The 8,367-nt window shown below is 51.8% G+C and overlaps 1 pseudogene; it reads right to left on the bottom strand.

Moving 5' to 3' along the window:
• Nucleotides 1-218: 218 nt before the first annotated feature.
• Nucleotides 219-336, bottom strand: LOC128684803 (5S ribosomal RNA; annotated as a pseudogene).
• Nucleotides 337-8,367: the final 8,031 nt, after the last annotated feature.

Consider the following 8,367-nt stretch of genomic DNA (forward strand, 5'->3'; position numbering starts at 1 on the left):
TGTAATAGGACAGGAAGAGGAGAGATAGTGGTAGAGGTGGTAGTAGTAATAGTAGTAGTAGTGTTAGTAGTAGTAGTTGTAGTAGTAGGAGTAGTAAGTAAGTAAGTTTATTCAGGTATACACAAATGTAGTTACATAGATTATCATACATAGTAACAGATGTGTAGAGAACCTAGGATAACAGAGTGACATATTTCCATTGGGGTCCTTAAAATTTGTGCCAACAGCATTTGGTGTTCCAGGTGGTCACCCATCCAAGTACTAACCAAACCCAACGTTGCTTAATTTCGCTGATTGGACGAGAAGCGGTGCGTTCAACGTGGTATGGCTGTAGTAGTAGTGGTGTCAGTCAAAGACCAAGAGAGAGGAGCTCTGCAAGGGAGCTAGGGGCTCACAGGGGAGCTAGGGGCTCACAGGGGAGCTAGGGGCTCACAAGGGAGCAAGGGGCTCACAGGGGAGCTAGGGGCTCACAAGGGAGCTAGGGGATCTCACAGAGGGGGTGGGAATAATAATGGAGCAAACACCCAAGGCAGAAAAAAACTCAAAGGAGAAAGAGGAAAGAGGAAAGAGGAAGAGGGAGAAGGGGAAAAAGAATCAGGTTAAGTCACATGTGTTCTGAAGTTTGAAACATTTTACAATGTACTGGGAAAGGAAGGCATCTACAGAGACAAAGAAACACCTGGGAATCTTTATAATGGAAACGTTTCGTCAGTCAGTGGTTTTTTCAGTCCAATACAGAGATTAGTGGAAGATGAGACGTTTGAGGTAATCAGTCACTCTACCTGGAGTCGATGAGCTCAGTCCATCGACCTTGATAGACTGAACACATCGACTCCAGACTGAGGGACTGATTACCTCAAACTTCTCCTTATCTTCCACTCATCTTCCCTGTATTGGACTGAAAAAGCCACTGACTGGCGAAACGTTTCCACAACAAAGTCCCAAATGTTACACAAGTGTCTCATTTATCAACTAGTTGGTATCCGAAACCCTTTACACATACAACATTAATGCTGATAAACCCTATAAACCGGTTTAGAGTTCTAGAACAGGTTTAACATGGAAATGATGAACCTCATCCCAAGAAGTGACAATGATCTCCCGAAACTCGAAAATAGAATGGCTATAAAAACTCGACGCAGCATATTAATAGAACGACTTGGTGAAGGTTGCAAAAATTATCTTCAACCTTCAGACCTCTGCCAGCCATTCAAGGGAAGTGTTTTAATGCTGGTGAAGGGTTCTTGATCCAAGGAATTAGGCCTCTTCTCCTCCCGACTCGTTCAGTGGTTTATAATACTGAAATTTGTTGAATGAGATTCATGTGCGGCCTATGGGCATCTGAATTTGAGATTCCTGTTGTAGATTCACTGGCATAATCGCCCGGCCCGGGCCTTTTCCAAGAGGTGGCCCGGCCTTGGGTCCTGTCAAGGGAGTGTCTCAGTCCAATGTCTGCCATGGGAGGAGGTACAAGTACCTCCTCGTCTCCTGGGACCAGCCGTCCCCAGGCCTAGCCCTATTCCCCGCCCCCATGGGGCTCGGAGGGAGAAACTAGGCACCTTGGATTGCCACAAACCCCGCTCACACTGGGTTCGAAGAGTGTGGCAGCTGCATAGCAGCAGACGATGTCAGGAGGTGCAAAGGCAGCAAGTACTACAGGATCCTTTTGGAGTCACACCCCAGCTTTGGGCATAAAGCCCGAGCCCTGGGAAAGCTCAAAAATGCCTCTTGCTGTATGTGTTGCTGCTGCTACTACTATGCTTGTCCGTTGCACTCTCAAATTTGAGAGATATTTGAGAGACATAAGAGAGAAAATGCACATATAAGTACGATAAAGCACCTAAATTACTGGGAACGGATGAAGTTCCTTGGCCTTGGAACGCGCATGAGAAAGATACATCATAATATACACCTGGAAAATCCTAGAGGGACTAGTCCCAAATTTGCACACGAAAATCACTCTCTATGAAAGCAAAAGACTTGGCAGACGATGCAACATTTCCCCAGTCAAAAGCAGTAGCATAACGAGTACACTAAGAGACAACACAATAAGTGTCAGGGGGCCCAAGACTGATATGTGTCAGGGGCCCAAGACTGTTCAACTGCCACCCAGCATACATAAGGGGGATTACCAATAGACCCCTGGCTGTCTTCAAGAAGGCACTGGACAAGTATCTAAAGTCAGTACCTGACCGTTTGCATGTGGCGAGCAGTAGCAGCCTGGTTGCTCAGGCCCTGATCCACCACGAGGATTGGTCATGGACCGGGCCCTGGGGGCGTTGACCCCGAAACAACATCCAGGTAGGCATTTGAGAGAGTATGTGAAAGACATTTGAGACACATTTAGCCTACACAGCTGGTTTTATCAGTCTGATGCAGAGACATGAAACTAGAGTTTATAAAACTGAGGACGTGAGTTGAAAGTAGTGGAGAAATAAAACATAAGTGGTATAAACCTTGTGAATAGATACCGACAAATTGGTTTAGAAAAAACACATAAGCAAACACTAGGACAAATTTATTAGAAAACGTTTCGGTCCTGGGACCTTGATCAAGGTCCCAGGACAGAAACCATCAATGGTTGATGCTGTTTACAAACGTTTCAGTTTAATAAGAGGAAAGTGCTGAACCCGTATTGGTCATGTAGCAGCTATGGAATGGGAGGCATTCAAATTCCACCCAAGCAAGATGAAGATAAATCCAGTTCCTTGGATCACTACACTCTATTAAATATATCAACCTTCTCCTAAGTAGCATACACGACTGTTGATGTTATGAAGGCGGTCAGAGGAGACTGTCTATACCAAACACACGGAAACAGAATTTGGGAGCGACCTCTGTAGCGTTGTGCATAGGTCACCCACTCTGCCAAACACACCCATGAATCTTCCCCAAGATACATTACACAAGTGTTGAAAATTTGAAGTCGATCGAATAAGGCGTTCTCGAGAAATAAACGGAAATTTTTGGGAATCTGTCGAAAAATAGAAAAGCCTCCCCTCGTTAAACTTAAAAATGCCATAACACAGAGGCATTTTTTTTATAGTTTTCTCGTTTACATTCTAGTTAGAATTCTCAATAATCGTGTAAGAAAAATATTTAATTTTCATATTAAAAAAAAAGGCAAATTCGTACCTGCACAGCCCAGAATTAACATAAAAATATTTTGCAATAAGATTCACCAATATTTAGGGTTTGAAGCTGATCACAAGAGGCATTCCATAGTCACAATTAAGGAGGGGAGATTCATAAGGATTATCGACTGGACGAAGATTGGAAAACAGTGTGTTGTGTTTGCAAATCTGTGGTAGTTTACGCACAGATTAGCGTCGTTCCTGGTGATCCTTGGACTGTGTTCAGTGCTTCAGAGCAGTGAGCCACGAGAGGGTGGCTACGGGCCCCGACTGGGGCTCTGAGCCTCACAGCTCTGCACCCAGTGTGGGCAGCTGTGAGGTCACAGGCAGCAGCTCTGCTGCTGGCTCTGTCCCCACACCTACAGTCTCCATGACAGATCCAGGAGAGCGGCCTAAACGTTCATTGGAATGCGGGGACGAGTTGGAGGACGATGTGGGGCAGGTGGGAGCCCCCACCAAGAAGGCCAAGGATGCAGTGGAGACTACTATATCTACCAATCTGCCACTAGGTCCGTCGGCAGCCCCTACCCAAGGAGACTTGCACCCCCAGATGGCCATAGGGGTCGTGGAAGGAAGCCAGGAGGCTGTAGCTCCTCAACTGGCAATGATGGAGCCATCCCAGGTCCCTACACCGGTTGCGGCCTCCACAGTGGACGGGGACTGGCTGACTCCACGTGGAAGGAGGAATTCCCGCTCAGCTCGGGCACAAGCAACCAGGGCCTTCAACAAATTCAAGGTTCCCATCTACGGGTTTGTAAGGTATCTGGAAGGTCTACCCCACCACAAGTTCCACTGCGAGTTCACTCTCAGGAACGAGGTTCTGGTCATTCCTCGGTACAAAGACTCTTACGAGGAGTTGAAGGGGCTGGTTTTGACGCATCCCAGCATGGTGGAACTGGTTGCTTCAGAGAGGGTGTACAAGAGGGTGCTCTTACACGTCCTGTGGCCCTTCCATTGGACCCCAATTTGGAAGTGCCCAATACTGTCAAGGTAGAGCGACCCACTGCCAAAGTGAACAAGGAGCCCACCCAGCAGGAGCTGATAGCCCACAAAGGCCCACTTCCCTTTCACCTGGACCTTTGGGCCTGGGAAAGGTTCAAGACCTGGCCGTACCTGTTGGGTCCACTGCAATGCTTCAGCTGTCAGGGGTTCAATTATATTGCAGCCACTTGCTAGCGTGGGAAGAAGTGTGTGTGTGCAGCAGGGCACACGACTCAAAGGACTGCATTGCAATCCTCAAACAGCCAACTGGCGAAGCCCTTCGGCCAGAGCCCAAGTGTGCCAACTGCTCAAAGAGGCACCATGCCTGGAACCGGAGCTGTCCTGTGATGGTGCAGCGCTGGCAGCAGGTTCATCATCGGAATGACCCAACAGCCCCGACGCCACCCAGCCTTGGAACCGCCCAGCAACAGTCAGTATGGGCTCCAACCACGGTTCCCCCGGATGCCGCAGGAGGGCAATACCAGCGAGTTCCCAGCACTGGGCTCCCAGCGGTGGCATCAGGGGGCAGGCACTGGTTTGCAGCAGTGCGGTCAACTGCGGGGTCAGATGGCACGGTGGCCAAGAAGACAGAATCATTGGAAAAAACAGCCACAGGCCAGGCACACTGCCCAGCAGGTCCCAGCTGGGCACCAACATTCCTTGCCATACCACCAGCAGGCCTCTTCCCAAGGGCAGGCCCCTACTGTGAGCAGCCAGAGTCAGGCAGAGGTTCCCTGCTGGGGGACCCAGAAGCCCATGGCCACTCAGGCCAGGCCCAGGGTGCACCCAGCTCATGCTGCTGCAGTGTCGACATCCACCCAGACATACCCAGTGACCCAGCCCCGACTCGACGGGTCGCCCAGCTCAATGCCTGCAGAGGTAATGGTTGAATCATTTCCGGATCGACTGAAGAAAACCATCGGGGTCATCTCAGCACTCCTCTGTCACCTGCTGCCACCAGCGGAGGACAGGGGCGCCTGCAGGCAGCTCCTGTCATGGATGCTGGGCGTGGTCCTACTGGACAGGAAAGACTCAATGGAACTTCAAGCCATCATCCAGGAGTCCTTCCAGTCTGTGATGGAGGAGGCCCCGGAGTCGCCAACAACGGACGACGAGTCCCAGGCAGAGATGGAATCAGTGGGCCACCTCTGCGGCCCTTGAAGATCGTCCAGTGGAACATTTGCGGGCTGCAGGGGAAAATTCACTTAGTGATTGAAGCTGCAGTTCAGGATGAGGTTGATGTCTTCCTGTTCCAGGAGACACTCACCGATCCATCACGTCAAATGCAGCCACGTATTCCGGGATTCTCGGCCTACCTTCAGTGCCTGGAAGGGACTGGCAGGGGCACGGTGATCTATGTCAGGACCACTATCCCTCATTCAATCTCCAATGACCCCATCAACTGTGGGAAGGGCGTAGAGGTTCAGGCTGTCACCCTACACCTAGCGGATGGACCTCTCGTGGTTTACAATATTTACAGAAACTCTTGGTACACCCTTGACATTTCAGAGGTGGCAGCACTCGCCCCACGGGAGGGTCTTGTTGTGGCTGGGGATGTCAATGCCCACCACCCAATACTTTCTTCTGTCTTTCCTACCAACACAGCTGGGAGGCACCTTGCGGCTGTGCTGGAGGAGGTCCCTGAGATCGCCCTCCTCAATAATGGTGAGCCAACCCATCACTACGGTGGCCGCTTGGACGTCACACTCATCTCTCGGCAGTTGCTCTCGATTGCGAGATGGGAGGTCCACCCCCATCTCACCAGTGATCACTTTGTACTGGTCACCAAGCTGATGGTCCAGCGGTGCCCACTCCCCACACCTACCCCCAGATGGAATCTAAAAAAGGCCGACTGGCAGTGCTTCCAGAGGTCATTGAGCGCTGGTGGGCAGAGTCTCCTCTTCCAGAAGACCCAGATGAGGCGGCTCAAAGCTTGCAGGTGGCCTTCACATGTGCAGCCGAGGCAGCCATACCTAAGATTATAGGCAGAGGGTCACATAAATGTGACTGGTGGTTTTACAATGAGGACATCAGGGAGCAGAACCACCGCATCAATGTCGTACGCAAGATGCACAGGCGTAATCCCACGGTTGAGTTTATGCGTCTGCTCAGGAAAGTGGTGCGGCATGCATGCCATGTCTCACACAGGGTCCGGCAGGCTAAATGGTTCGAGTGGTGTGCCTCCTTCAGCTACTCCTCCACCTTATCTGAGATTTGGACCATGTTACGATTAGCCACTGGGCGGCATTGCAGTGTGGCTCGGTTGCACCCAGACCCCACAACGGAGGCAGAACGTCTGGTGGACCTTTTCACCTCCAGAGCAGCCATGGCTCAACTGCCTCAGGATCTCCAGGACCTCCAAGCCACTCTACTTCCTAGAAGGATGATGGTGATCCAAGCAGCATGCCAGGCTAAGGACGTCACGGATGAAGACTTCAACGACCAGGAGCTCCAAGCAGCCTTCATATCTCATCGGGACACTGCACCGGGGCATGATGGTATCACCTATGGCATGATCACTCGGTCTGGCCATTCTGGACATTCAGCTGTCCTGGGGGTCGTCAACCAGACTTAGCGAGCTGGCAAACTCCCTGCCGTATGGAAGGAGGCTGACATCATACCGATTCCTAAGTCTAGGGATCCTGGCAGTGTGAGACCCATCTCCCTCACCAGTTGCATCTCGAAGGTGTCTGAAAGGATGGTGTTGGAGTGCCTGAGGTGGAAGCTTGGCCCTCCTCATAAACACCTCTATGGCTTCACCAGAGGAGTGGGCACTTTCGAAAGCCTTACCACTCTTTTGGCCGGCATTGGGTCGGACGCCCAAGCCCACATTGTTGTCTTTCTTGACCTCAAGAAAGCTTTTGAGCTAGCCAGTGCACCTGCCATCCTCTCACTATTGGCCCACAGGGGGGCTAAAGGCAGGCTGCTTTTATGGCTTCGTTCCCCTCTCCAGGACAGGCGGGCCCGGGTACACTTCCAGGGGCATGCCTCTTCTCTCAAGACCCTGGACAACGGCACTCCACAGGGCGGGGTTCTTAGTCCCACCCTGTTCAATGTACTGATGCACCAGCTGGTGTGTCTGCCTTTCTCCAGAGGCACCATCCTCCTCAGCTCTGCCGATGACCTGGCACTTGTCATACCTAGGAAGCGCCAGCTTTTGCAGCGTGCCCAGGAGGACCTCGATCTGCTGGCTTCCACTTGCCGTCACTTGGGGCTCAAGATATCTGTGGCAAAATCCAAAGCCATGATCCTTCGCACCAGGGTGCCCAGTCAGAGGCTGTGGGTCCTGGGCATCGACCTGGAGTGGGTTCACAGTTATAGGTACCTTGGCATCTACATTGACAGGCACCTCACCTTCCAGAAACATGTGCACCACATTAAAGAGAGGGCTCTGCAGAGGGTCAGGGCATTGAGTGCCATGGCCAATCCTAGGGTTGGGGCCAGCCTTGAGGTCATGAGGTTGTTCTACATCCAGGCAATACATTCCCTCGTTGACTATGGGGCACTTGCTCTGGTTCACGCCAGACCCACAAACATCAAATCCCTCTGTGTCATCCAGAACACAGCTGTACGGGCCATGCTGGGGGCTCCTAGGTGGGCCAATGCAGTGGCTCTGAGCCTTGAGGTGCAGCTGCAGCCTCTTGAAGACAGGATCCAACTGGTAGCTGCCAAGAGGATCGCAAAGTATATCCGGCTCCCAGGGGCTGACAAACTGATGAGAGATTTACAGGTCTGCCAGGGACAGGTCATTCCACTGCATCCCGGCCGCCGATGGATGTGGTCGGTAGCAGATGCCACACGGAAGCTCTTGCCCATGACATTGCTCCAGGCAGAAGGCTGGGACGGACTGGCAGCAAACTACACGGTGCCACCCCCTTGGGCACCAGAGCTGTTTGCGGTGCACTGGACAACCCTACCAGACAGCAAGAGGCATTGCACCCAGGACATTCTGCAACGACTTGCCTCGGCTAGCATTGTGGGTGTGGAAGGCCCAGGGTGTGTGCCGTATTACACCGATGGCTCCAGAGACCCAGTGGAAGTCCGCACAGCTGCTGGGATGTTCCACAGCAATCTGACAGCAGGTTGGCGCCTCCCAGACCATTGCACCATCCTCCAGGCCGAACTCTTTGCCATCCACCAAGCTCTGCAGCATGCTCTTGCAGACCATCAGCATCCCCCCATCATCCACATTGATTCCAAGGCAGCGATCCAAGCGCTTATGCACAGAGAGCCAAAGGACAACATACACTTA

This window comes from Cherax quadricarinatus, chromosome 2, assembly GCF_038502225.1.
Source record: "Cherax quadricarinatus isolate ZL_2023a chromosome 2, ASM3850222v1, whole genome shotgun sequence".
NCBI lineage: Eukaryota > Metazoa > Arthropoda > Malacostraca > Decapoda > Parastacidae > Cherax > Cherax quadricarinatus.